This window comes from Podarcis melisellensis (genome assembly GCF_964234715.1).
Source record: "Podarcis melisellensis genome assembly, chromosome: 1".
Lineage (NCBI taxonomy): Eukaryota > Metazoa > Chordata > Lepidosauria > Squamata > Lacertidae > Podarcis > Podarcis melisellensis.
Genome location: NC_138528.1, coordinates 21,094,872 through 21,122,338, shown reverse-complemented (window position 1 = coordinate 21,122,338; position 27,467 = coordinate 21,094,872). Strand labels below are relative to the sequence as shown.

The window sequence follows — 27,467 nt, the reverse complement described above, 5'->3', positions numbered from 1 at the left end:
GTGCCTCCGGCAATGGCAGAATTCCTCTGATCGGGAGGAATTTGCCCCGTGGGAATCCGGGTCTGGCCGCCACGGCGAAGGTGGAGACCCTTAAAAAATCACAGGCGGGAGAAGCCTGTGAGCGTGGGATTCGGCGGGCACCTTTTGCGCCTCCCCTACTCACGGGGAAACCCGGTTTCAGGGATCCGAAGCGACGTGGGGTGAGCGGCGCGGTGCTTTGAATCGTCTGCTTCTTCCACGGAGCGAAGCCGCATAGCTGTTGCTGGAGAGCGCTGACTTTTTCCTGTGGACAATTTGACTTTGAAGCAACTACCCGTGAGTGGAGCTGAAGCAGGAGAATTGGATTTTTAAATGTTTAATTTGGTATCGTAACGGGGAGGTTCAATACAGGAAGTCCGCCTTCCCCTTTTGTAAATAGACTGAAGCAATGAGGCTGCAAGCTGAAGTCTTGGATAGCCTATTGTAAAAGACTACATTTCCATCGGTAAAGAACATTAAACCCCCCTTGGAGGCAGGAGAAGAGGGGGGGGGGAGTTTTGGACTGAGTATGCCTGCAGGAGAGAGCGAAGAGAGTTAAAATACCACCGCTCCGACCCTGGAAACGGGCTGCTAGCAGGACTGACGTTTTTTGGAATGTTCATTGACAGCGATTAGAACATTCATTGGCAGCTAGCTAATAAGAGAAATACATTGTTTCTACTGTCTCCATCTGCTCTTAAAAAGGAGTAAAAGTAACTGAAAATTGAAACTAACTTCATTGTTTGAACTGTGTTTAAAAGGGGACATTACTGACTAATATAAATAGAAACTGTTTCCCCTAGAGGAAGCTTTTGAAACTGTTACAAGAGCTGGGCTAGGGGAATTTCCAGCTGCAAGATAAAAAAAACTGTGTGACTCTTGGACTGACCTTGAATCTTTTAAGAGTTATGGCAAATGGAAAGGAAAAAACAGACCAGTCAATTCCTTAAAAAACATTAAGGTCTGGGAAGACTTGGCAGCAATTTAGGAGAGCCTCAACATCAGGCCCCCCTGCTTCTTCTGCTGCTGCACCAGCACACTCAAGATCAAGAGGAATTTCGACAGAAGAGGCCTTAGCGGTTGCATTAAGTAAGATAAATGATTCATTAGCTTAACAAGAAAGTGGATGTGGCAACTACTAAAATCGATTTAAATACAGAAAGTATAAATAATCTGGGACAAAAGGTGAATACCAATACAGAAACCATCCAGAAATTGATACAGGAATCTACTTTGATACGGCAGACTGCGGAGGAAGCCAGGGAAAAAGCTGTTGCTGCGGAATGTGAAGTAACACAACTGGAGAGAGAGAGAGTCCCAGCCCTACAGAGGCAACTTGATGACCATAAGTTGACGCTTGCTATGATTGAACTCAAAGAAAAACAGATGAATCTGAGGATCAGAGCCCTACCTGAATTGGAGAAGGAAAGTTCTATAGACTTTCTCACGCAGGAATTTGCTAACTTTTGGGACTTGGACTTGGGTCAAGAAGAGTTTAGAACTGTGAGGGCCTTCAGACTTGGAAGAGGAGGGGGAAAAGAGAAAAATAGAATAAGAGATTGATTGATCACCCTTCAAACTAAAGAAGAGAGAGACAGAATATTGGGTTGGCACTACCAGAAGAACTTAGAAGTACAACAGTCAAGAGTGGAAATTTTTAAAGACGTCCCGAAATATCTCTTGGATCTTAGGCCTAACTACGGAGACTTGGTTGCCCTGCTGAGAAGGAATAAAATCGTCTTTAGGTGGGAGTTTCCCCAAGGTCTATCCTTCAGTTTCAAAGGAAGGAAAATAAAAATAAGATCAGTAGAAGATAAAGTAAAGTTTTTGTATAAATGCGAAGAAGATCTGCAGAAGGGACTTGGAAAAGAGCCAAGAGCATCGGATAGAAGATCACAGAAAAAACTCAATATGGAGGCCAAATGGCCGAAATATTGGGAAATTCTGGAACAAGATGGAGACAGAATAAAACTGCAGAGCTTTCAAAAATTGTATAACTTGCTGTTGAAATGGAACACTCAGGACGAAATGGTGAAATCAGCTATGATAAAATGGGCACAAGACGTTGGACATAACATAATGATGGCTGACTGGGAACAGTTATGGACCACAGGTATGAAATTCACGGCATGTAATGCCCTAAGAGAGAATTTAATGAAAATGATTTATAGGTGGTACATGACACCAGTCAAGCTTGCAAAAATTTACAATTTACCCGACAATAAATGTTGGAAATGTAATGAGACTGAAGGTACATTATTTCACCTTTGGTGGACATGCCCAAGGATTAAGACATTCTGGGAGATGATTTATAATGAAATGAAAAAGGTATTTAAATATACCTTCCTGAAGAAACCAGAGGCCTTTCTCCTGGGCGCCCAAGGATTAAGACATTCTGGGAGATGATTTATAATGAAATGAAAAAGGTATTTAAATATACCTTCCTGAAGAAACCAGAGGCCTTTCTCCTGGGCATGGTCGGCCAATTGGTGCCAAAGAAGGACAGAACTTTTTTTTATGTATGCAACAACAGCAGCAAGAATACTCATCACGAAGTATTGGAAGACACAAGATTTACCCACCCTGGAAGAATGGCAGATGAAGTTGATGGACTATATGGAACTGGCGGAAATGACTGGCAGAATCCGAGACCAGGGAGAAGAGTCGGTGGAAGAAGACTGGAAAAAGTTTAAAGACTATTTACAGAAATACTATAAAATTAATGAATGTTAGAAAAATGTTGGAATGAAGTTATATGGCTTTAGTAGAAATGTTACAAGGAACTAAGTACAAATAGATTATTAGTGTATTAATAGGAAAAATAAGGTTAGAATATGTTAAGATAATTGTAGGACAGAAAACAGTGGAAGATGGAAAGGAATTGCTGAAACAATTAACAGAAGTGGAATACAAAAAGGGAGCTGTGAGGAAGTCGTTGAAACAAGTGAATGAAAGATAAGATATTGAAATTGTTTGATGTGCCTAAAATTGTTTCTGTTTTGTTTTGTTAGTTTAATGTGTTAGTGTTATGTAGTGTTTTTGTTTTTGTATTGTATTGTCTTGTTTAATTTTTGTTGTTGCTCCCCTCTTGTTCTAAATATGGTTTCCAGAGGTGGATGGAAGAATTGGGCTAAATGAAAACAAGAAGTTAATGTTCTGTTTCACCATGTGCACTAGTGACCATGGTTTTGTCCCCACTATGGCACATTGTTTCGATGATGGTGTGTCTTGTCAATACACAAGCACTTCCAGGTTTATGTCTCCAAAATCTATCTTGGTGTATCCTGTCCACATTAGTGGGTAGTGCTAGATGGGATTGTTGGGGGAAAGCAAATAAACTTCCTTCTCCCGAACCTCTCTTTAAACCACACAAGAGCACTGTTTGTGTAGCAAGCAAGCCAGCATTTGCTCATAGTCTTTTTCTAAGTTAACTCCGCCTGTAAAAGCTGAACCATTTTGTTGTTCTCTCCTGATAAGATGCCTGCTATTGCTCTCTCTTTTTACCTCTACTCATCCTGTAAATCGTTCTTGCCAAGATAATTCTGTTCCTGCATGAATAAAGCTGTAGAAATCCAGAAACTGTACATACACTTCTCAGTTTACTTCACCCAAGCTTCAAGGTCTGCTAACAGGGATGTATTTTGCTGAGGCTGAGCTCCATTATGGACCTGCCTTCAAGTTTATTTCAATTTTATTTCACATTTGTGGGCATCTGAGGTGCAAGAAACCTCCAACCAAGCACTCAGACTATACAAGAAGCTCTCCTGCAGGAACTTGGTCCTGAAAGCGCCTTAGAAGCAGAACCATTTGCCTCAAGGCTACATTACAATGTTTGGCAGGAAAAAAACCTGACCCCTGGTTGTCTTACATCACAGACCTTGTGCTCAGTAATGCCGTTATCATTGCCTTACTAATCAATGAAGAAAAAGAATACAGACTGAAGTTCAGAGAAGTTCATTTCTTGATGATACAACCTGATCTGCTTAATGGCTAATCTCATTTACTCAGAGAAACCTAGAATTCCTATTGGTGAAAGTCCATGTCTATGTGACCTCCTCAGAGTATATAAAACTGGAAAGCAAATTAATTTATCTAGAGTCATTTCAGTCACTGTTAGCTGGTGCCATGGAGCCTCTAGGGACAGTGACCATTTTGATGATCATATGTATCTCTTGCCTTGTTTTCCTTGCAGTCAGGAGCAGGATGCCAGAGAATGCAAAGCAGCTGCCACCTGGCCCACCTCCACTGCCCATCGTAGGGAACGCTCTGCAGCTGAAGACCAACAACCTGGCCCAGGTTCTTCAGGAGGTAAAGCCAAAGATGAGCACCTTCCTCAACAGCTGTCTGTTGATGACCGTTACCTGTTTGCAAGCCTCTTTCCATCTGACTCTTTTGGAAGAGGACAATCCATTGTCAGTTTGTTTATTTATAGATGGTACCATCTGTGTGCAGGGCACATTTGCAGAGTATAAGGTGTTTTACCATATGTGGTGGGAATGTAAGAAAGTAAAGAGTTTCTGGGAAGTGATATATAATGAATTGAAAAAGATGTTAAAATACATTTTTGTTAAGAAACCAGAAGCTTTCCTTTTAGGGATTACAGGAAAAGAAATAAGAAAAGAAAAGGGAGGGAATACAAATGGCAATGCAATTAAAGGAATGCGTATTGAAGGGTAAATACGGATGATTACCAGAGAAGCTGAAGGAAGAGCAAAAAGAGTACTTTGTTAAAATTTGGACAAAATTGTATGATTGTATTGGAAAATTAATAAAAAAATATTTTTAAAAAATAACTTGGAGCCTTCAGTTAAAGCTGAATGTTGGAAGATTTACAACACACGCAAGATAGTAGTTCTTCATACAGTGCATATTGAAACTGTGGAATTCACTCCCAAAGAAGTAGCGATGATTGCCTCCAACTTTGATGATTTAAAAGAAATGTTAATGAACTTGGATGATTTAATGAACTTGGATGATTTAAAAGAAATGTTAATGAACTTTAAGATAAAGCTACCCATAGCTGCTAGTGATGATGCTGAACCTCCACCAGTTCCAGGGACCTGCAAGAGGGGAAGCGTGCTATTGCACTCTGGTCTTGTTTTTGAGATTCCCAGAAGAACTGTGTTGGCCACTGTGATAACAGTCATGGACTAGTTGGCCTTTGGTCTGATATAGCTGCAGAACTCTTCTTTATGTTATTAAGAGTCATGTGGTTCAGATGCCCATAGTGAGTCTGGGGGCAGCGGGGCTCTCCATCAGCTATATGACTCTCTCCTAACCCGCAAACCCACCTAGATGTGTGTGTCCTTCTTTTTTCCAGTTTGGTGAGAAGTATGGCTCTGTGTTCACAATGTATTTTGGAGCAGAACGTATTGTGGTGCTGCATGGCTATGATGCAGTGAAAGAAGCACTGATTGACCGTGGAGATGAATTTGCTGCCAGGGGACACCTGCCATTAGCTGATGATGTCAACAAGGGATTAGGTATTTTATGCTGGTTGACCAGTGGAGGGGGGACACAGGAAAATCCCTCTATTAATGAAAATAAAGCAAAAAAAGGTTGCAAAGACAAGTCATTGCATGTTGAGATAAACATTCCTAATTAATGTTCCCACTGGACAGTAGCAGTAGATAATTATCAGCCTTTTAAAGGCAGAGCTATATATTGGGCATTGCCATTTAAGAGAGAAATGAGCCATCTCATAAAAGTACTTAAGCAATATCTAGGGCAGTAGCGGAGAAAGGTGGTTACAGCTAGCTCCGCCTCTGGTTTAGAGCAAGCACCAAAAATTAAAGAAGGATTGAATGAGTCTCTAGCCTTTAAAAATAATGGTCTGGGGTAATTCTGGTGTGGGCAGTAAGTGTGAGAGTTATGTGAGCAGAATTCCCTGGCCTGGATTTTGTGAATCAATAAGCTCTCCACACCAAGAAAGAGTTTCAAAGTTACTGCAAGCTATCTTTAAATTTGTTACCCAAAAAATAAATAAATACAAATCAACACTTTGCACTTATACCACTAGCAATGTAGTCCAGTTTTCTTTAAGTTCTTTATGGTTAATATAGTCCAAGAACTATTGCTTCTTCATTATACTGGCAGCTTCAGAGAAAGACCCAGGCTCCAAGAGATGAATTATCAGTTAACATAAATATTGAAACATTGAAACCCCTTTTTAAGCTTTAGCTGCAAAAATGGACATTCTGCAAATGCAAACCTCCACTACATTTCATACACAACACACACACACACATAGCATTTTATGCACATTAAACACATATATTTTACAGTAAGGGCATGTATCAGAAGACTGGCCAGCTACTGATTATGGAATAAGGAGGCACCAAAGTACCAAGTCTCCAGGTGGTCTGGAGCCAAGAATAAGAGCCTCCTGCTCTTCCAACCTGATTCTTCTGCTCTCTCTTTCAGTCCATCCATCTCCTTTATGCCCATTTCCTCTGTTGCTTTCCAGGAATTGTATTCAGCAATGGGGAGGTGTGGAAGCAGCTCCGACGTTTTGCCCTTACCACCCTGCGCAACTTTGGCATGGGAAAGAAAAGTATTGAGGAGAGGATCCAAGAGGAGCACAGTTCCTGCTAGAAAAGTTCCGGGACACGCAGGGTGAGTAGCCACTGCCCTTCATAGACATAGGCTTATCAAGCAGACCCCCTTAAACATCACAGCAGATTCTGGGGTACATTACAACGGATTATTAACCACCAACTCATAAAGAAATGAGGGACGCGGGTGGCTCTGTAGGTAAAACCTCAGAGCCTAGGACGTGCCGATCGTATGGTCGGCGGTTCGAATCCCCGCGGCGGGGTAAGCTCCCGTCTTTCGGTCCCAGCTCCTGCCCACCTAGCAGTTTGAAAGTACACTTAAGTGCAAGTAGATAAATAGGTACCGCTTTATAGCGGGAAGGTAAACGGTGTTTCCATGTGCTGCGCTGGTGCTGGCTTGCCAGAGCAGCTTCGTCACGCTGGACACGTGACCCGGAAGTGTCTCTGGACAGCGCTGGCCCCCAGCCTCTTAAGTGAGATGGGCGCACAACCCTAGAGTCAGACAAGACTGGCCCGTAAGGGCAGGGGTACCTTTTCCTTTACCATAAAGAAATATCATGGTGGGTACAAGCAAATTATTAAAAAAAATAAAATCGTAAGACACAGAAATAGTGACCAACACTGAATCAAATAAATTGCCTAAAAACACTTGTGAAATACAAACATTTTCCGCAGGTGATGAAATGCCAAAATTCTAGTTGGTTTCAATAGGAACCACATTCCAAAGCACAGGTGCCATTGTGCTCAAAGTTTTAATAGATATAATAGATATCTGCATTGATATGAAACAAACATGTGATGAGTGTGTGGCAATTTGGAAGGCTTCTCCTGATGGTCATAGTGATCTGAGCAGTGTGTATGGGACAAGGTGGTCCTTAAGTCACCTGGTCCTAGGTCACTGAGAGCTTCATACACACCAGTAATGCACTGAACTTACCTTGTTAATGTACTGGCAAACAATGCATAGCTTTCAGCAGGGGTGTAATATGCTGACACAGACCAGTTCCAACTAAAGCCCGGCTGCTGCTTCTCTATCAACTGCAAGAGTGCTCTGCAGATATTGTTGAATTCCAGCTGCTTTCAGCCCCAACAGTCATCAGTGGTCCAGAAGTTAGAGTCTAGCAGCATCTGAAGTGCTTTAGATTCCCTAGTTTTAGTCTTGACTTCACCAAGGCCTGCACCACTGTGGTCACCCTTTCCTATCTAAGGATATATTGGCTGAAGCTGGAGGAAAGCACCTTGGAAAGTCCTTGGAAGAAACCACTCATAGCCACTGAAGATGCCCATGCCTCCAGAATTGTTGTGAGAAAGGCAGCTCCCTGTCTGAACACTGAGGCCAGGAGCCAGGAAATGGCAGCTCAGAAATTCCAGACTAGATTATTGCCTAAAACCTGTAGTGGGGTTGTATAATTATTTTGTTGTTGTTGTTCTTCCAGAGAAGCCCTTGGATCCAACCTACTTGCTCAGTTGCGCTCTCTCCAATGTCATTTGTGCAATTGTCTTTGGGAAACGATACGATTATAATGACAAGAAGTTCCTATCCATGATGAGCTTAATGAATGAAAACTTTCAGGTTTTAAGCTCTTCTTGGGGACAGGTAGGTGCCATCTTTTTAAAGGCCCTTTCCCACAAAGTCTAAATTTTCCTGCTGTTTAAATGTCTTTCTTCCAGGCTTCTCATGACCCATGCTGCCTCTGCCTCTTAATATTTCTGTTAATGTCCTAGTTGCAGATTTGCCATGGGTAACTGGTTAGCCACTGTGACAGCAGAATGGGCCACTGGCCTGATTCAATAGTCTCTTCATACGTTCTTATGTTTTTAATTTGGAGATCCAGTCAAGGCCACTGCATAAAATGCCAATACCTGGGTCTAGTAACCAAGGTTTGACTTAACAGCAGCCCAGTGGAGCAGGAAGTAAAGCTTAAGCAGTTTTGGCAGTGGGGGTGGGGGATTGTTGCATGATTTCTCATTTTTTTGGAAAGGTACACATAGGAGAAATAAAAAAATAATAAAAAATCTGCATGTGACCTCTACAACCATTAGGTAGTGGGTGGGAAAGCACTAATTGAGGGGAAGGGAAGATAATGTTACCAAAAGGGACCAATGCAGCAGCGAGCAGAAGTTTCAGCAGCTGCAGATTGTTGGAAACAGGATGTTGATGTTTGTGACTGTTGCCATGGGAACAAGGGGGCAGTCCATTCTCTGTACTGAGCAGCGGATGTTAGCTCAGTGTGTCATATGACCTGTACTGGAAGTACATGGGAGGAGTGTATTCTCTCTGCTGTTGAGTGCAGACACGTTTCTCTGTACTGCTGCAAAAGACAGGAATAAAGCATGTAAATATATTTCTGTCTGTCTCTTTCCCCTCCCTGGGGATAGCAGGGAGGAAGGGGGAAAGGAATGGTGTGTTCTTCTTACGTCTGAGAAGGATCGCCGATAAGAGACCTCGCCTGTTTTTCTGCCGGGAGTCGCAGCGGGGAGGTCAACAAGGAAATCAGCCGGTGCCTAGCAAAGTGGCACATTCCTCTGACTAGGCTGGATTCCAACAATGGCAGCAAAGCGGATGGTTTCTTCGCTCCATGGAAGCCTGCAATGAGAGGTTGATGCACCTCTGCACCTGAGGCAAGAAGATAACGTCTGCGTGCAGCCAGAAGCTGAACAGACAAGCCACAGAGCCCCAAGGTATGAAAAATTTCGGGCTAAAAGTGTGAACGCAGATTGATTTATTCTCTAGTTCACGGGAGCAGCGTTTGGGAAAAACAGCTCCGAGAGAGAAGCTTGCATTCGGGGGATTTTTGTGGTAGATAAGGTTCCTGTTCAAGGAAAGGAATGCACAGTTGCTAAACGACGCCCGTCAGTGTAGTGGAAAGCTACCAGAAAGGGCTGGGCAGTGAGGCTGAGCCTGAGAGAGGCGAAAACAATGGAGTGTTTTGACTAGACTCTCACGAGCTCTTGGAAGGGACATTCCACAGCAGCCAGCGTTCAGCTGCAAGAGCGTAAACAGCCGGCTATTGGATTTTAGCTGTTTTAAAAAGAGTGAGAGCTGAGGCAAGGCTTCAAAATGGATGCCAAGAAGGGGGGAGGTTTGCCTTTTCCACCCCCCCTGACTGACTATTAAGATGAAGGCCATGTTGCAGAATCAGAGGATCTTTGGGGTGATTGAGAACCCCATCCCTGCAGCACCAACGCGAGCTTGGGAGTCACAGAATGTGAAGGCCAGGACGGCTATAATTCTGTGTGTCTCAGATTCCCAGCTTGTGCATATTCAAGATTTAGAATATGCGCGAGAGATTTGGGACACGCTGCGTAGGACAAATCAGAGAGATGCTGGTTCTTCAGCGTTGCTGTATTTTGAAAAGCTGACCAATCTGAGGCTTGCGCCTGATGGAGATGTTCAAGCGCACCTGACGGAAATGAAATATCTGCGGCAACAGATGGTGGAACGCAATTTCCGTCTGCAGGAGGAAGTGTTTTGCTTCATAATGATAAACAGCCTAAATCGGACTTATAAAACGGTTGCCAGTCAGCTTGGTTCCCTTCCGGCGCATGATTTGACCTCTGAGAGGGTGTGTGCCGTGGTGCTGAATGAACACGACAGACTTGCTGCACTGGAAGTAAAAGACAGGGGGAGGGAAGAACGGTGTTCTAACACCCCCGATGCTGTTGCTACTGGAGAGAATGCTGTAGCTTTGAACGTTGTCCGATGTTACAATTGTGGACAAACTGGGCATCTTCAGCGGAGCTGTAAGAAGCCACGTCAGCACAAAGGAGCCAAGGGAAGCTCTGCGAAGTCTGAGGCGTCAGGCAAAAGTCATACCAAGTTCCAGGCGAAGCCTGCAAAGGCTATGTCGTCACTAATAGCCACACCAGAGGTGGGGAACTCTTTTGTCATCGACACTGGAGCGACCGTTCATATGTGTCCACACAGAGATCTGTTTTCAACGTTTAAGAAGCAAAGCTTCGCTGTGCAACAAGCCAACGGCCAGGAGCTGGAAGCGACCGGGATTGGAACTGTATATCTTGAGAGTCTGAACTTGACTATAAACAATGTGTACTTGGTTCCAGAATTGAAGTTCAATCTGCTGAGCGTTTTGCAGATTGCTAAGAAAGGACTAAAACTGTCCTATGATGCTGAGAGCTGCAAGATCTACAAGGATGGAGAGTTGTATCTTTCTGCCAAAGAGAAAGATGGACTGTATTTGTTGACTTTTGATCAAAGTGATTACATGAAATGTAATTCCTGTGATTCTAACATAATCTCTTTTGCAGGTGTGACCCAGAAGGACGCCAAGCAGGTGATCACGAGGGCCAACATGGCATTTCAGCGTGTGTATGCTGATGTGATTGGTCCTCTAGCACCATCTAGAGGCAATGCAAGATTTTACCTTGTGTGTGTGGATTCTTTCTCAAATTTTGTTTGGATTTATGTGTTAGAGAAACCACAAGAAGCCTTAGAAAGGTTTAAAGAGTTTTGTGACAAGGTTAAAAATATGCATGATGCTAACATTGATTGTCTTTTCACAGATGAGAAGCCAATTTTTCTTTTACAGGATTTTCAGGAGTTCCTGCAGAAGAAAGGGATAATACACAAGATTGCTGCTTCAGCGGAAGCGTGGAAGAAGAGTGTCTGTGTATGGGTGAACAGAGAATTGCAAAAGGCGATGCGTGCGCAATTGCTTAGTTCACATCTGCCACATGAGTACTGGGCGGAGTCGCTATTGTCGTATACTTATACGTGGTTGAGAAAGGTTTCAAAAGAATTGGGAAGTTCTCCTTTTGAGAAACTGTTCCATAGAAAACCTTCAGTTGCCCATTTCAAGGTTTTTGGGTCTCATGTGAGAACAGAAGCTCCAGGTGGGGTAAAGAATGCCAGAGGCATTTTTGTGGGATATGAAAAGGGTCTCTACAGAGTAATTTTGTCTGAGTCTGGTCAGGTGATTCTCACAAAATTTCTAGAGAGTGCACCTGAACAGGAGAGAGTAATTGTTCACACATTTCCCACAGGAGACGATTCGGATGATGATGATGATTTTATTGATTACAGTGGTACTGATGATGACAGTAGTAGCTCAAAGAGCTCAGTTGACACAGTCATAGAGAGGAAACCTCACATAATGGCTAGACCCTCAGAGATAGAGGACGAACCACTGTTTACAATTGGTACTGGTTCTCCAAGGAGTCCGGAGACTGAACCAGTGAGCAGAGAAGATCAACACCTCTTACGTAGGTCTGAGAGAGTCACAAAGGGTGTACCACCCAAGAGGTATTCAAAAGAGTTTGCCAACTTAGCTGTTGCATGTGTTGCTGTTGTGAACAACCGAGGTGAGGTTGAAGCTGTGTCTAAGTCAGAGACAAAGACACAACATGGAGTTGCTAACCAAGGTAATGCAGATGCACTCATTCCTTGGAAGTCACACAACCAGAGAGGTACACTGGAGAAACCAGTGGCGGGTAGTTCCAAGGGTGGAACTGAAACAACAGGGGAATGTTATATGTATAACAACTGTTTGTTTTCTTCTCTGGATGACGCTTTGCTCGCCGCACGCATTGATTCGTTTGGGGGAGTATGTTACCAAAAGGGACCAATGCAGCAGCGAGCAGAAGTTTCAGCAGCTGCAGATTGTTGGAAACAGGATGTTGATGTTTGTGACTGTTACCATGGGAACAAGGGGGCAGTCCATTCTCTGTACTGAGCACCGGATGTTAGCTCAGTGTGTCATATGACCTGTACTGGAAGTACATGGGAGGAGTGTATTCTCTCTGCTGTTGAGTGCAGACACGTTTCTCTGTGCTGCTGCAAAAGACAGGAATAAAGCATGTAAATATATTTCTGTCTGTCTCTTTCCCCTCCCTGGGGATAGCAGGGAGGAAGGGGGAAAGGAATGGTGTGTTCTTCTTACGTCTGAGAAGGATCGCCGATAAGAGACCTCGCCTGTTTTTCTGCCGGGAGTCGCAGCGGGGAGGTCAACAAGGAAATCAGCCGGTGCCTAGCAAAGTGGCACATTCCTCTGACTAGGCTGGATTCCAACAGATAATACAATGCAGTACAATCAATGAAGCACCACCCAGTAATGCAGATGGGGAACATCTACATAGATTTTCGAGGCATTGGCAGTGAAAATGCTGTTGTGTGGACCACAGAGTTGAAATGCACACAAGGCAACAGTGGCCAACATTATACTGAAGCCCGAGTGTGGACAAACCCTGACTGAGGTTGGTGCCAATGGGTCTCTTGTGGTGTTTCTTCTAGCTCTACAACATCTTTCCTTCTTTGATGAAATGCATCCCTGGGCCCCACCGCAAAGTGCTGAAAAACAACTTGGCACTCAGAGAGTTTGTTTTGGAGGAGGTTGAAGAGCACAAGCCTGCTCTGGACCCCAGCTCACCTCGGGATTTTATCGACTGCTTCCTTATAAAAATGGATCAGGTAATCATGGAAACTCACAGACCTCTCCAAGTGGGTTCTCCTGCCACTCCTGAAGCTTCCTAGCCAGCAGACTTCCATCCAGCTTCTTGTGGGGAATGCCAAGGAAAGAGATTCCTGCCCACACCCCATTGGAGTAGATTCATTTCCCATTGCTGACTTGTAACTGCAGTAAGTGGGAAGTTCTTTCTTTCTTTTAAAAAAAATTAATATGTATTACTTTTAAACACTACAAAAAAGAAAATAAATATATAAACATTACACAACACACCATTAACACAACAAACCAAACCAAACAAAGCAAAAACAATTTAAAACACACAATTTAAAACACATCATACCATTTCAATACCCTGTCTTTCATTCCCTTGTTTCAACGACCTCCTCTCACCTCCCTTTTTGTATTCCACTTCTATTAATTGTTTCAGCAATTCCTTTCTATCTTCCTCTATTTTCTGTCATATAATTATCTTAACATATTTTAACCTTATTTTCCCTTAATACTATAATATTTATTTGTGCTTAATTCCTTATAACATTTCTACTAGAGCCATATAACTTCATTCCAACATTTTTCTAACACTCATTAATTTTACAATATTTCTATAAATAGTCTTTAAACTTTTTCCAATCTTCTTCCACCATCTCTTCTCCCTGGTCTCGGATTCTGCCAATCATTTCCGCTAATTCCATATAGTCCATCAACCTGGTGATCTTCTGTCTGATGCTCTTAGCTCTTTTCCAAGTCCCTTCTGCAAGTCTTCTTCGTAGTTAAACATACACTTTACTTTGTCTTCTTCTGGTCTTATTTTTAGTTTCCTTCCTTTGAGGCTGAAGTGTAGATCACAGGGAAGCTTCCACCTAGAGATGATTTTATTCCTTCTCGACAGGGCAACCAAATCACCGTAATTAGACCTAAGATCCAAAAGATATTTCGGGACGTCTTTCAATTTTTTTTCTCTTGACTGTTGTTCTTCAAGATTCTTCTGGTAGTTCCAGCAGTCTCTTATTTTGTTCTTCTCTTTTTCCCCTCCTCTTCCTAGTCTGAAGGCCCTCACAATTTTAATCTCTTCTTGACCCAAATCCAGGTCCCAAAAAACAGCAAATTCCTGTATGATGAAATCTGTCAAACTTTTCTTCTCCAGTTCAAGTAGGGCTCTGATCCTCAAAATCTGATTTTCTTTAAATTCAATCATGAAAGGCATCAACTTATAATCATCAAGTTGCATCTGTAAGGCTGGGACTCTCTCTCTCTCCAATTGTGTTACTTTAGGTTCAACAGCAACAACTTTCTCCCTAGCCTTCACCTCAGTTTGCCATGTCAAAGTAGATTCCTGTATCAATTTCTGAATATTTTCTTTATTGATGTTCACTTTTTGTCCCAAGTTATCGATTTTGGTGGTTACCACATTGACCTTCTTGTTCAGCTGTTCCAGTGAGTCATTTATCTTTCTTAATGCAGCCACTAAGGCCTCTTCTGTCGACATTCTTAACCGATTCAAGGTCAGTCCCAGAATCTCACAGCTTTTTATCTTGCAGCTGGAAATTCCCCCAGCTCAGCTCTTGTAACAGTTTCAAAGGCTTCCTCTAGAGGGAAACAGTTTCTATTTGTGTTAATCCTTTTAAACACAGTTCAAACAATAAAGTTAGTTTCAATTTTCAGTTACTTTTACTCCTTTTTAAACACAGATGGAGAGAGTGGAAACAATGTATTTCTCTTATTTAACTAGCTGTCAACAAACGTTCTATTCGCAGTCGATGAACATTCAAAAAACGTCAGTCTTACTAGCAGCCCGTTTCCAGGTTCAGAGCGGTGGTATTTTGACTTTCTTCACTCTCTCCTGCAGGCTTAAACAATCCAAAACTTCCCCCCTCTTCTCCTGCTTCCAAGGGGGGGTTTAATGATTTCAGCCGATGGAAGTTTAATCCTTTACAGAAGGCTTTCCAAGACGTTAGCTTGCAGCCTCTTTGCTTCAGTCTATTTACAAAAGGGGAAGGCGGACTTCCTGTTTTAAATCTCCCTGTTTCGGTGCCAAATTAAGACGTTTAAAAATCCAATTTTCCGCTCTACTCACGGGTAGTTGTTTTAAGATCAAATTGTCCACAGGAAAAAGTCAGCGCTCTCTGGCAACAGCAATGCGGCTTCACTCCGTGAAAGAAGCAGTCAATTCGAAGCACCTTGCTGCTCACCCCACGTCGCTCCGGATCCCCGAAACCGTGTTTCCCCGCGAGTAGGGGAAGCGCAAAAGGTGCCAGCCGAATCCCACGTTCACAGGCTTCTCCCACCTGTGATTTTTAGTGGGTCTCCGCCTTCACCGTGGCGGCCAAACCCTGATTTCCATGAAGCAAATTCCTCCTGATCAGAGGAATTCCGCTGTTACCGGAGATGCCAACCCGGAAATCCGGGAAGTTCTTTCTAATGATTAGCCCTCCGGGCAAGGAATGTCCAGAGGAATGAGCTATAAAAAGGCTTGAGATAAGATGTGTCTTGGGAAGGGAGCTGGTCCCAGTGGCGCAGTTAAATTCTTGTTATGTTGTACTCAGAACAATTGAGTTGACTCCACTGACTGTGTTGTGTGTTTCTGCAGGAAAAAGGTAATAGTGCATCCCATTTCACCATTGAAAACTTGGCCATAAGCACAGTTGACTTGTTTGCGGCTGGAACAGAGAGCACCAGCACCACACTGCAATACGGGTTCTTGATCCTCCTCAAATACCCAGAGATACAAGGTAAAACAGATGCATTATTAGTACTTATTATTCTAGTTCTCTCCTAGATTTATGTGGCAAAGGTCCAAGAGGTTGTTGTTCAGCCACTTTCCCCAGGAAAACCCACTGTTCATCGCTGAATGTTAATCATCGCTGACTGACATCAGCAGTAAACAGAAGACTTTCCTGGAGACCACAGTGGGGATGTGTGTGTGGACAAAATGCTCAGACCCATGCCTAGAAATCCTAGCAAAAACAGAAGTGTGGATGAGCTCTTATAGCTGACCATATTGCAAACCCCAGGATTTTATATATATGCAAACAGCAACAACTTGAATTTGGCTCAGTAGTGTACTGGCAGCCAGTGCAGATCCTTTAGACCAGGCATGTCCAAAGTCCATTTTTTAAAAAAAATATTTATTACGAATTTTTCAATAGATTATAAAAAAACAAACAAAATAACATATACTTTTACAATGACCACATTTTCTTCACTTCTTTGGACTTCCTCACATCTCTAGTTCCTGCGTTCCAAGTTTCTCGAGCTTTACCCAGCAAATTATTACCTTGTATCAATTCTTATATTAAAGTTTCCCAATATTATGTCCCTAATTTCAGATAGTTTTAACCAAACCTTGAAAACTTAAACTTTAACTTCATATTTATCCGAAATTTATCTTATCCAATTTTTCCATTTATTTCATATTCCCTTTAACTAGTTCAATGGAACCATATTGTTATTAATCTTGCATCTTTCTTAACATTCATACAATTTACAATACTTTTGTAAATAATCCTTGAATTTTTTCCAGTCTTCCTCCACGGCCTCTTCTTTTGGGGACCTAATCCGGCCTGCTGCCCCAGCGGCATTTTATTTCCGGAGGTAAAATCTTAAAAAAACTTTGGTTGGCCCCTTGGTTGGCCCTCACGAGCCTTTACTTCATCCAATGTGGCCCTCTTTGAAAAAAGTTTGGACACCACTGCTTTAGACAAAGGCACAACCGCAAGGGCCAGGGGCCAAAAGGCCCGCAGGTAGGATCAGCATCACTGCAGGACAGTGCCTCCAATAGGAATCCCTCTAAGCTAGACCATCACTTGCTCCTACAACATCCCTAAAGCTTTAGTCCCGCTTAGCTCCTTTTGGAGAGATATTGAATTAATATATAAATAATTGCAGTTATACTATGTTTTCCTGTTTACAGATGGATTACTGAAGGTGAGCTACAATAATTTGTCTGAGTTAATGTGATGAGTCAACAAAAAGTCGGTATCAGAAAACAATTGAAAGCTCCAAAATGTGCAGGGGCTGGCAGGCACTCCCATGGAATTTCAATTGCTTCTAGGGTGTTTCCTGCACTGGCGTTAAACCTCATTCTTCCCATTACAGAGAAAGTGCATGAAGAAATTGACCGAGTTATTGGCCGATCACGAAGTCCTTGCATAGCAGATCGTGGGGCAATGCCTTACACAGATGCTGTCATCCATGAGATCCAGAGGTTCATCTCTCTTGTCCCACTGAGCGTCCCTCATGCAGTACTCAAAGACACACCGTTCAGACAATATGTCATTCCAAAGGTCAGCTCTTTTCAAGGCTCTAAGTAGTAATAGTAGGCTGCTAGCCATGATGGCTATATTCTACCTCCATGGTGAGAGGCAGTATGCTTCTGAATACCAGTGGGTGGAAACCACAGCAATTGAGAGTGCTGTCTTGCTTAGATTATGTTCAAGGGCTTCCCATGGGCATTTGGTTGGACACCATGAAAACAGGATGCTGGACCAGATGGGGCCACTGGACTGATCCAGCAGAGCTTTTCTTCTCTTCTTATCTACAAGCAAGGGAAGTAGTTTAGCACAATTCCTAAAGCGTAGCTGGGCATCTTCAGGCCTGGACTTTGTTTTAAACACCCTATTGCCTTCTGAAGCTACTCACTTCTTCTTCTGTATCAACAAAGTACCTTCCTTCTGGTTAGTGCCTTCCGACACCATTCCTTTGTGAGAGTCAATTTTATGCTTTTGTTGGGTGTCATGGCCATCCAGCCCATTTCTTTGCACTCTCTGCAGGGCACTACCATATATCCTAGTCTGACGTCTGTGCTACATGACAGCAAAGAATTTCCAAACCCCAAAGAATTTGACCCAGGACATTTCTTGCACAAAGATGGCACCTTCAGGAAGAGCGACTATTTCATGCCTTTCTCAGCAGGTAAGATCTCTGCTTCCCCAGTAGGCTGCAGTCTTGGCCAGCTCAGGTCTTTCCCGTCTCCCTAATCAGCTGGTGTTGGGGCAATGAGGGGGAACCTTCTTCCTCCTGCAGCCTAAACTGGAAGAGCTGCCAGTTTGTGAGGGAGGGGCAGAGGCTTCTGGGTCCATCAGAACTCCTTGCACCTTTCCTGTGGCCAGCTGAAGCAAAAGAAATGGTGGAAAGAGAGACTCTCCCAGGAGCTGTTCTGGAGCAGCACCTTTGCTCCTTTGGCATGATTGTTATTTTCTCCGTAACAGCCAAAGTGGTTGTTATGCATCTTACACTTTGGGTTTCCTTTGCAGGGAAGCGGATATGTGCGGGGGAAGGTCTGGCCCGTATGGAGATCTTCTTGTTCCTGACCACCATATTACAGAACGTCACTCTGAAGTCCATCATTGGCCCCAAGGACATCGATATCACACCGCTTTTGAGCAGTGTAACCAACTGCCCTCGGCCCTATCAGCTCTCCATTGTCCCTCGCTGAAAAGCCTGCCTCAGGAGGGCTGCACATGTGGAAAAGTTTCAGCCCGGCAAATCTTTGTTCAAAAAACCCATAACACAATATCTACTCAGGTGTGGAGCCCTATCTTTTTACCTGACTATTTGTTGAACTGTTACTTTGGGGATCTTGCTAGAGACTATATCACGTTGAAGACATTATTGCAAAGTACAAATAGCAGGATTTAGAAATTAGTCCCACACAAAGAAATCCCATTCTTGCCCCTTCATATGCATATGTGTGCAGCAGCGTAGCTAGCCGCAGGACTGATTTGTGCGGGGGCGTGTCCTGCAGCCAGGGGTGTGTTGAGCCACCCATGGGGGCAGGGCAAGCCTCTCCAATGCTTGGAGCCCCTCCAACGCCTCCCCCTCAGCTGTAGGGCGTCTGAGGGAGAGGCAGTAGGCAGTCACAAATCCCATGCTGCAGCTCGAATTCTGCAGGTGCCTAAGCCACCATGTCACTCCAAAAAAAATTGTGAGCCCAATTTTTTAAAAACTCATTTTGTCACACACCCCTCAGTGATGACATCCAGGGCAGACTGCACCCCCACACCCCCTTCTTCCACCACTGTATGAGTGTGATGGGCACAATCTGCCAAGATGGAAGCTTTTAGCCACTGAGAAGAAGTCCTGTTACTCTTTGTGTCTTTGGAGGGTGCTGCAGAAATCAATAACTTTTGAAATCTTTGCCCCTTTCACCTACTAGAACAACCTTGAGACTTGACATTTACAAATGTCTGCCAATAATCCCTTTAAGGGTAACCATGTTCTAAAGAACAGATAGCAATACTGGATGCAACTGAACTTCTGAGTAGGTATGGGAAATGAACTAAGTTGGATCCAGTAATCTGCTAGTCTTAGGAAGCATATCTTCAAGAAAGGCACAGAGCATAGATGAGCAAGATCTCCCAAGATGAGCAAGATCCACCTTGGATGAACTTGGATGAGAAAACTATTTTTTTTTCTTGATTCATCAATTCCATGTATTGCGTCTGATAATATTTTATTTCTCTTAAAATCTCATGAGACTTTGGTTTAGATCTCAATTTCTTCTCTCCTTCTTTTATCTGGTTCAAAATCCTTTCCTTCCTCTCATTTTGTTTCTTCCTCTTTATAGAATTCTGCTGAATTAGGAATCCGCGCATCACGGCCTTACTTGCGTCCCATACTATTCTTTTTTCCACCTCCGTTCTCAAATTTATCTCAAAATAGTCCTTCAATATTTTTTGGGCCTTTTGATAGATTTCTTCATCTCTGAATAGGGTGTCATTCATTCTCCATCTAAAGGTTCCAGCCGTTGTTAATTTCATTTCCATCTTAACTGCATTATGGTCGGAACAGGTTTTTGTGCAGATTTCTGTTTTTTTCACTCTTGGTGCCAGATTGCTAGAAATCCAAATTTGATCAATTCTAGTCCAGGTCATTTTTGCTTCAGAGAAGAAGGTTCCCTCTCTTTCCAGAGGGTTCCTTGTTCTCCAAATATCGATCAGGTCCATGGTGTCAGTCAGTTCAAAGAAAGTCTTTGGTAGTCTCCCGTCCTTAGATATTACTTGTCTTTGTGCTTTGTCCATATTTGTGGAGACAACTCCGTTGAAATCTCCCATCAATATGATTTTAGAATCCATAAAGTCCATTAAGGTCTCATGCAACTTCTTGAAAAACTCTGCCTTCCCCTCATTGGGTGCATACACTCCAACAATTAAAATCTTTTCTCCTTGAATTTGAATTTCTACTGCCAGGTATCTTCCTTCATCATCTTTAAAGATCATTTTTGGTTCCCATTTTTCCTTGACGTAGATCACCACCCCTCTTTTCTTAACTTTGTCTGAGGAAACAAATTCCAGTCCTAATCTCTTATTTATCAAAAGTTTCCTGTGTATCCTGGCAATATGGGTTTCTTGCAAACAAATTATGTCTAGCTGTTCTTTCTTTAATATATGAAAGACTTGATCTCGTTTTCGGGGATGGTTTAGACCATTGCAGTTCCAACTCAGAAGTTGCAGGGACATTTTTGTTATTGAGTATTTTTCCCACCCACTGCTCCAAGTTCTTGTTCCTCGTCAGTCGGTGCTGGGTTCAATCCAAACGATAGGTTTGCAATGTCCGGTATTTCCCTCTCTCTCACGGTTCCTTTCTGAAAGTCCTCAAAGTTTCTCTCCAAAAAGTGTTCTTTATCTTGAATTGTTTTTATTTTGATTTTCTTCCCTTTGAAGTTGAAGGACAGCCCTTGTGGGAATTCCCACCTGAGTTGAATGTTGTTTTGTTTCAGTAAGTCAACTAAGTCTTTAAATTGTGTTCTCACCTCCAAAAAGTATCTGGGAATATCTTTGAAGATCTGTATTTGGGAATTTTTAATAACCAGTGCCTTCTGGAAATGTAGATTCAATATTTTGTCTCTTTCTTCCTTGGATCTAGGGGTAATTAAGCAATCCCTTGGTTTCTTGCCTTGCTTTCTGCCAATCCGGAAGGCTGTAGTTATTGCGAAATCCTCTTCCTCTCCCTCTAACTCATCACTCCAAAATTCTTGGAATTTGTCTGTTAGAAATTCCCCAAGCTTGTCCTCTTCCTCCTCAGGTACCAATCTCAATTTCAGATTCTTGCCTTTCCTCTCCAGTTCCATCAGAGCCAAGGCTGCATCATGTTCGTATACTTTCTTTGCAATAGGAACAAATTTCCCTTTAGTTTCCTCGGCCGTGCTCTTAGCGCTCTCGGCTATTCTCCTTGTTTCTGTACTTTCCTGAATTAGACGATTTATAGAATCTGTGTTAGACGATATTGTCGTTGTGTTCAAATCCAGTCTTGTTGTCAGTTCTGTCAATTTTTTGGAATTCTCTGTGGACTGCTTGGTAAGTGCTTCTAAAGATTCATTTATCCTGAGTAAGGCCTGTGTCATGGAATCCATTGATACTGTTGTTGCTCTTTCCTGTGCAGCTGATGCTCCTGATGTGGAGCCTCTTTTCTTTTGAGCTTGCTTTGCTTTGGATCTTGTTGATATTTCATCCAGTGGACCGCTCATATCTCAAGGTCGTTCCCACAGGAACAGCTGCAAGTGGAAAATCCCACTATTTCTGCCTCAATATGACAGTCTCTCTTTTAGACCTCTAGAGGGAGTACATTGTATCCAATACAAGAACAAAGAAACAGGGAAAGACGTAGCCATACAAAGTTCCAAAAGTGAAAGTCCAAGTAAAGACCCTACTTTGTTGCAATTTCAGATGTTACAGTTTTTGTCCACTAAAGTCCCGTTATTTTATCTCAGATAAATCTTACTTTGTATCCACCAGCTAGTTTGACAGTTCACTCCCAGGCGCTCACTGCCCCGGCAGCCTGGCCAGAGGTGTAGGCAGCGGAAAGTTTCCGTTTCTAAACTCCTTTTTTCAAGCAGGTAAAATCAAATCAGTTTTCTTCCCCCCTCTCCTGCTCATTAGGGGGGAGGTCCTCTTCGATGTCAGGTTAACAAAATTAAACAGCATAAATACGTTCCCTTTAAACACAGCTTACTCCTTTCGTTGCTCAGTCAGTCATGCAGTTCCGGGAGGCAGACTTCCTTAATTTTTGCCTAACCCGTTTTCAGCCTAATCTTCTTAATTTTTAAAGTCCCGTTCATTTTATTTGTTGATCTTACTCACGGGTGTTGTTGCCAATCGGTAGTTTCAGGAAGGAATCGGCGCTCTCCGTCAATGGCGACGCGGCTTCGCTCCGTGGGCTGGGTTGCGATCCTCAGCACCGCGCTCACACCCGATGCCGCTCCGGAGCCTTTAAAAAGGCTCTTTCGCGATACCGGGGGGCGCAAAGGTGCCCACCGAATCTCCTTGCTCACAGGCTTCAGCGCCTGTGATTTTAGGGGTCCCCCGCTCGCCGTAGCGGGTCAGACCCGAACTCACGGAGCAGTCCTGCTTCAGAACTTGAAGCAAGGACCGCCATTAATGCTGGCGCCGACCGGAAGTAATAGAATGGAAGATAAAGCAAATGAGGCAAAAGACATTTGAATCGGCAGATAAATGTGGAAAACTGCTGTCATGGCAACTGAAAAAGAGACAAAAGCTAAACACTGTGACATCCTTGGAAATAGATGGGAAACTTATTAACAAACCAAATGAAATAAGTAATTGTTTTCAAAGTTTCTTCAAAAAAGTGTATGCACAAGGACCTACAAACGAACAAGAAATAGAGGAATTCGTTAAAAAATATGGATTATCAAAGATTTCAGAACAAAATAAAAGGATTTTGAATGAAAAAATTACAGAACAAGAAATAGAGGGTGCCATCCAGAATATGAAATTGGGGAAATCACCAGGACCAGACGGTCTGACTGTGAAATACTACAAAGCTCTTAAGGAATGGTTAATACAACCATTGAAGGAAGTATGCAATCAAATATTAGAGGGGAAAAAGGCTCCCGAATCGTGGAAAGAAGCACTCATCTCACTTATACCGAAGACAGAAACTGAGAAACACCAAGTTAAGAACTACCGCCCTATATCACTCTTGAACGTGGACTATAAAATCTTTGCAGACGTTTTGGCGAAAAGATTTAAGAGAGTTTTGGTGGAGGAGATTCATAAGAATCAAACAGGCTTTCTCCCAGGGAGACACATGTCAGATAATGTGAGGAACATTATAGACATTTTGGAGTTGCTGGAGGTGGACATTAACAGAAAGGCAGTTTTAATATTTGTGGACGCGGAGAAAGCCTTTGACAACATTTCTTGGAATTTTATGAAGAAGAATCTCCATGGGATGGGGGTAGGCCAAGGGTTTGAAAATGGTATAGGTGCAGTATACTCTGAACAAAGAGCTAAACTAATTGTGAACAATGTGGTAATGGATGAAATACTAATAGAGAAAGGGACACGACAGGGATGCCCTATATCTCCTCTACTTTTTATATCTGTCCTGGAGGTTTTGTTAAGTATGATAAGAAAGGACCAGCTGGTTAAAGGAATACAGGTCGGAGCCAAACAATACAAATTAAGGGCATTTGCAGATGATTTAGTGCTAACCTTGCAACAGCCAGAAGCTAGTACCAAAAGAGTTTTAGAATTAATTGAGATATTCGGCCAGGTAGCAGGATTTAAACTAAACAAACAGAAAACAAAGGTGCTGGAAAAAAAATTAACAAATGAAGAAAAAGATAGGTTTCAAAGTGAAACTGGGTTGGAAATAGCAAAAAAGGTTAAATACCTGGGGGTAAATTTAACATCTAAAAATGTGAACTTATTTAAAGATAACTATGAAAAATGTTGGTCAGAAGTAAAAAAGGATCTAGATATATGGTCTAGGCTGAAACTTTCCTTGTTAGGCCGAATTGCTGTTATCAAGATGAATGTATTGCCGAGAATGCTGTTTTTGTTCCAGACGTTGCAGATCCTAGACAAAATGGACTGCTTCAAGAAGTGGCAGAAGGATATATCTAAATTTGTCTGGCAGGGCAAAAAGCCCAGGATAAAATTTAAGATTCTAACTGATGCGAAAGATAGAGGGGGCTTTGCCCTGCCAGACCTAAGACTTTATTATGAATCAGCAGCATTTTGCTGGCTGAAGCAATGGCTACTTCTGGAGGATACAGACATTTTGGACTTGGAAGGATATGACAATAGTTTTGGTTGGCATGCATATTTGTGGTATGACAAGGTAAAGGTGTATAAAAGTTTCAAAAACCATATTGTAAGGAAAGCACTGTATAATGTTTGGAATAGATGCAAGGATTTATTGGAAAGTAAAACCCCCAGGTGGTTGTCACCAATGGAAGCAAAGGCAGTGAAAAAACTTAACATGGACTCTAATTGGCCCAAATACTGTGAAATCTTAGAACAAGATGGTGAAAAGTTGAAGCTTCAAAGTTTTGAGAAACTAAAGCATAAAGTTCGAGATTGGTTACATTATTGTCAGATAAATGAGACATTTAAGCAGGACAGGAAACTTGGCTTTCAGAAGGAGAGGTCAAAGTTAGAAACAGAATTGCTAGAATCCAATACTAAGAATCTATCTAAAATGTATAATTTGCTGCTGAAATGGAATACACAGGATGAAACGGTGAAATCAGCTATGATTAAATGGGCAAAGGATATTGGTCATGATATTATGTTTGCTGACTGGGAACAGTTATGGACCACAGGAATTAAATTTACGGCATGTACTGCCTTGAAAGAGAATATAATGAAAATGATCTATAGGTGGTACATGACCCCAGTCAAGCTTGCAAAGATCTACCATTTGCCCAATAACAAATGTTGGAAGTGTAATGAGACTGAAGGCACTTTTTACCATCTTTGGTGGACCTGCCCAAAGATTAAGGCCTACTGGGAAATGATCTATAATGAAATTAAGAAAATCCTTAAGTGGACATTTGCAAAGAAACCGGAGGCTTTCCTCTTGGGCATGGTCGGCCAATTGGTACCAAAGAAAGATAGGACATTCTTTATGTATGCAACTACAGCAGCAAGAATCCTGTTGGCAAAGTATTGGAAGACGCAAGAACTACCCTCTCTGGAAGAATGGCAGACGAAGGTGACTGAATACATGGGACTGGCAGAGATGACCGGCAGAATCCGTGACCAGAGGAAAGAGACAGTGGAAGAGGACTGGAGAAAATTTAAAATATATCTTAAAAACTATTGTAAAATTGTGGACTGATAAGATGTCAAGGGGTGAGAAACAAAGAATTACAGCTGTAAATGTTAAATCTTAAGTAAATTTTAAAAAGACCTGATTAAAATTGACTGAAGGGTTGCTTGAAAATATGATAAAATAAGGATGTGGCGAAAGGAAGGCATGGGGAAGTCACATTTTTGTTGTATGTTTTTGATGTGTGTGTTTTGTTTTGTATTGTCTTTGTGTAAAAAACCAATAAATTTTTTTTTTTTTTAAAAAAAAGAGAAAACTATTTTTTTTCCTCCTGAGCCCAACTTTGGCTCTCACTGTCCTTAAAAATCTAGAACATAGTGAAAATGGCCCTCCCTCAAATTCTCCACTTATTTTGTGGGTAGCAAAATAAGGGAGGTCATTTCACTGAATATTCTCCAAGGGAGGACTGAAAATCTCCTGGAGGAGTTGGAGAGGGAAAACTTTCAAAGAATTGTCAGAATTTCTTTCCTCTCGGCCTTCCGTCAGCCCTGCTCCCATTCAGTGTAACAGAAAAATGTTTCCCTAGTACAAATGCAGAGGCAGCATGGGCAAAATTGGTGAGGGGAAGTCCACCTATGAAGTTAACCAAAGAAGAATGGTCTTCCTCTTCTGTCTTCAGAATTTTTCTTTTTGGTTCCTGCACCCTCTCAATTATGCTCCTATTCAAAGTAGTGAAGTAATGTTTCTCCATTGCACTGAATGGAAGGGGTAAGAGGAAGGAACTTGTCTCTGATTTTAATTCAAGCTGGAGAAGAATTCGGGTTTTGAAATGCATGTAATCTGTCCCCATTGAAACTCCTGAAGGTCTTCTCCAAAACAAAGTTTGGAGAAGTGTGCTGATTTCACTTGCATAGAAAACTACTGCTCCACTTCTTCTGGAGAATAAGAGCACATCCAGATGTATGTATTTTTTTACCTGTTTGTGAAATGGAATGGCTTTATAGATGTACTTCACCCTCCCAGAGTTAAATAAATAATACTATGACAAAGTGAATGCTGTCAGTTGTAAAGATTATGCAAGTATAGCAGATTTATAAACTGCTTTACAACCAAACATTACTGCAGGTGTATTCAGTAAAATAAAAAGGATTCCTAATGCAGTAAACTACATTTGCTTTGCATAATTTATTCTGACTCTGCAAGGCTTCAGTAGGAAAAACTGCTTTGCAGGCCATGGATACCTTCACACCCTGAAATCCTAAGCTCCTTCTAGTTTCTACCAGGCATTGCTTTTGCACTTTGGAGCTTAGCCTTTGTTTCTAATGTAACCCAAGCTACTGCCATTCATTGTATTAGTAGCAATCCAACACACCTTCACTTACTAGACTAAGGTGTGGCAATTATTGTTCCCCCTTCTCTTCCAAGAGATAGCTGCAGGAGCATGCGCAGTAGGTTGCTTTTTAGGGTGGTTTGAATGGCTGCTCTCAGAAGATTCTGGCAGTCTCACCTGGCCCTGGGAGAGAGAACATAAGAGAACTCTGCTGGAGCAGGTCAAAGGCCTATCTAGTCCAGCATCCTGTTCTCACTGTGGCCAACCAGATGCCTATGAGAAGCCCTCAAGGAGCAACTGAGCACTACAGTGCTCTCCTCCTCATTTGCAGTTCCCAGCAACATTTGAGGGCTATTCCTAACTGTGTAGTGCATCAATGACAGCTCCATAATGAAATCCAGAGTCAGGCCACCGGGATTTAAATATCTTGATTTTCTAACACATTGCTTTAAAAAATCCCTCCACCTTTAAAACACAGACATTTAAAACAAATTACTAATAAAGTTACACAATTAAATTTATGGCACATGACTGCAGTTCTGTGCATGGTTGGGAGTAAGCACCATTGAACACAGTGGTGCGTATTTCTGCTGTATAGGTTCAATTTTTAAAACACATTTGGTTTTAGCAAATGACATCCAGACAGCAGAAACACAACCTTTTACTTTTAATTAGCAATGCAAACAACTTTTTGATATTTATTTTTGGAATTTTGCAACAAAATCCAACAGCCCCCTGTCTCCCCACCTCCCCTATGCATCCCCCCCTTCCTCACATGCCCCCAAACCTCTGTATTCCTCCCTAGCCCCAATTGCCCTTAATCCTCTTCCTCTCCCCAACCCACAGCATTTGTATTTGTTTGTATGATCAGTGGCAAACCTGTACTTTCACTACTGATTCCCCTGACACATCTAATCTAAGGATGACCTGCTGCTTATGATGTAACAATGCAAGCAATCCAGAATTTACAGACATTTATAGACCACGTCCACACAAGATTAAAGTGTAGTATTTTGTCTCAAACTGCCGCAATGAGCAAGCTTATATTAGCTGACGAAAACCCTCTCCCATTCCCACACTTTTAAGTAGTTTGCCATTGCTTCTTTTTATCTAAGTTGTATATAA

At 42.3% G+C, this 27,467-nt stretch overlaps 1 long non-coding RNA gene and 1 pseudogene across 2 annotated transcripts in view; one reads left to right on the top strand and one right to left on the bottom strand.

Moving 5' to 3' along the window:
• LOC309372919 overlaps positions 1-27,467 on the bottom strand; it is a 161,818-nt gene that overhangs the window by 47,903 nt on the left and 86,448 nt on the right. The window lies entirely within an intron of this gene.
• Positions 4,100-19,212, top strand: LOC309370722 (cytochrome P450 2C19-like; annotated as a pseudogene). The gene is made up of 9 exons (XR_014173463.1): positions 4,100-4,326; positions 5,339-5,501; positions 6,485-6,633; positions 8,009-8,169; positions 12,823-12,999; positions 15,585-15,726; positions 17,093-17,280; positions 17,767-17,908; positions 18,250-19,212. The product of XR_014173463.1 is annotated as a cytochrome P450 2C19-like (transcript).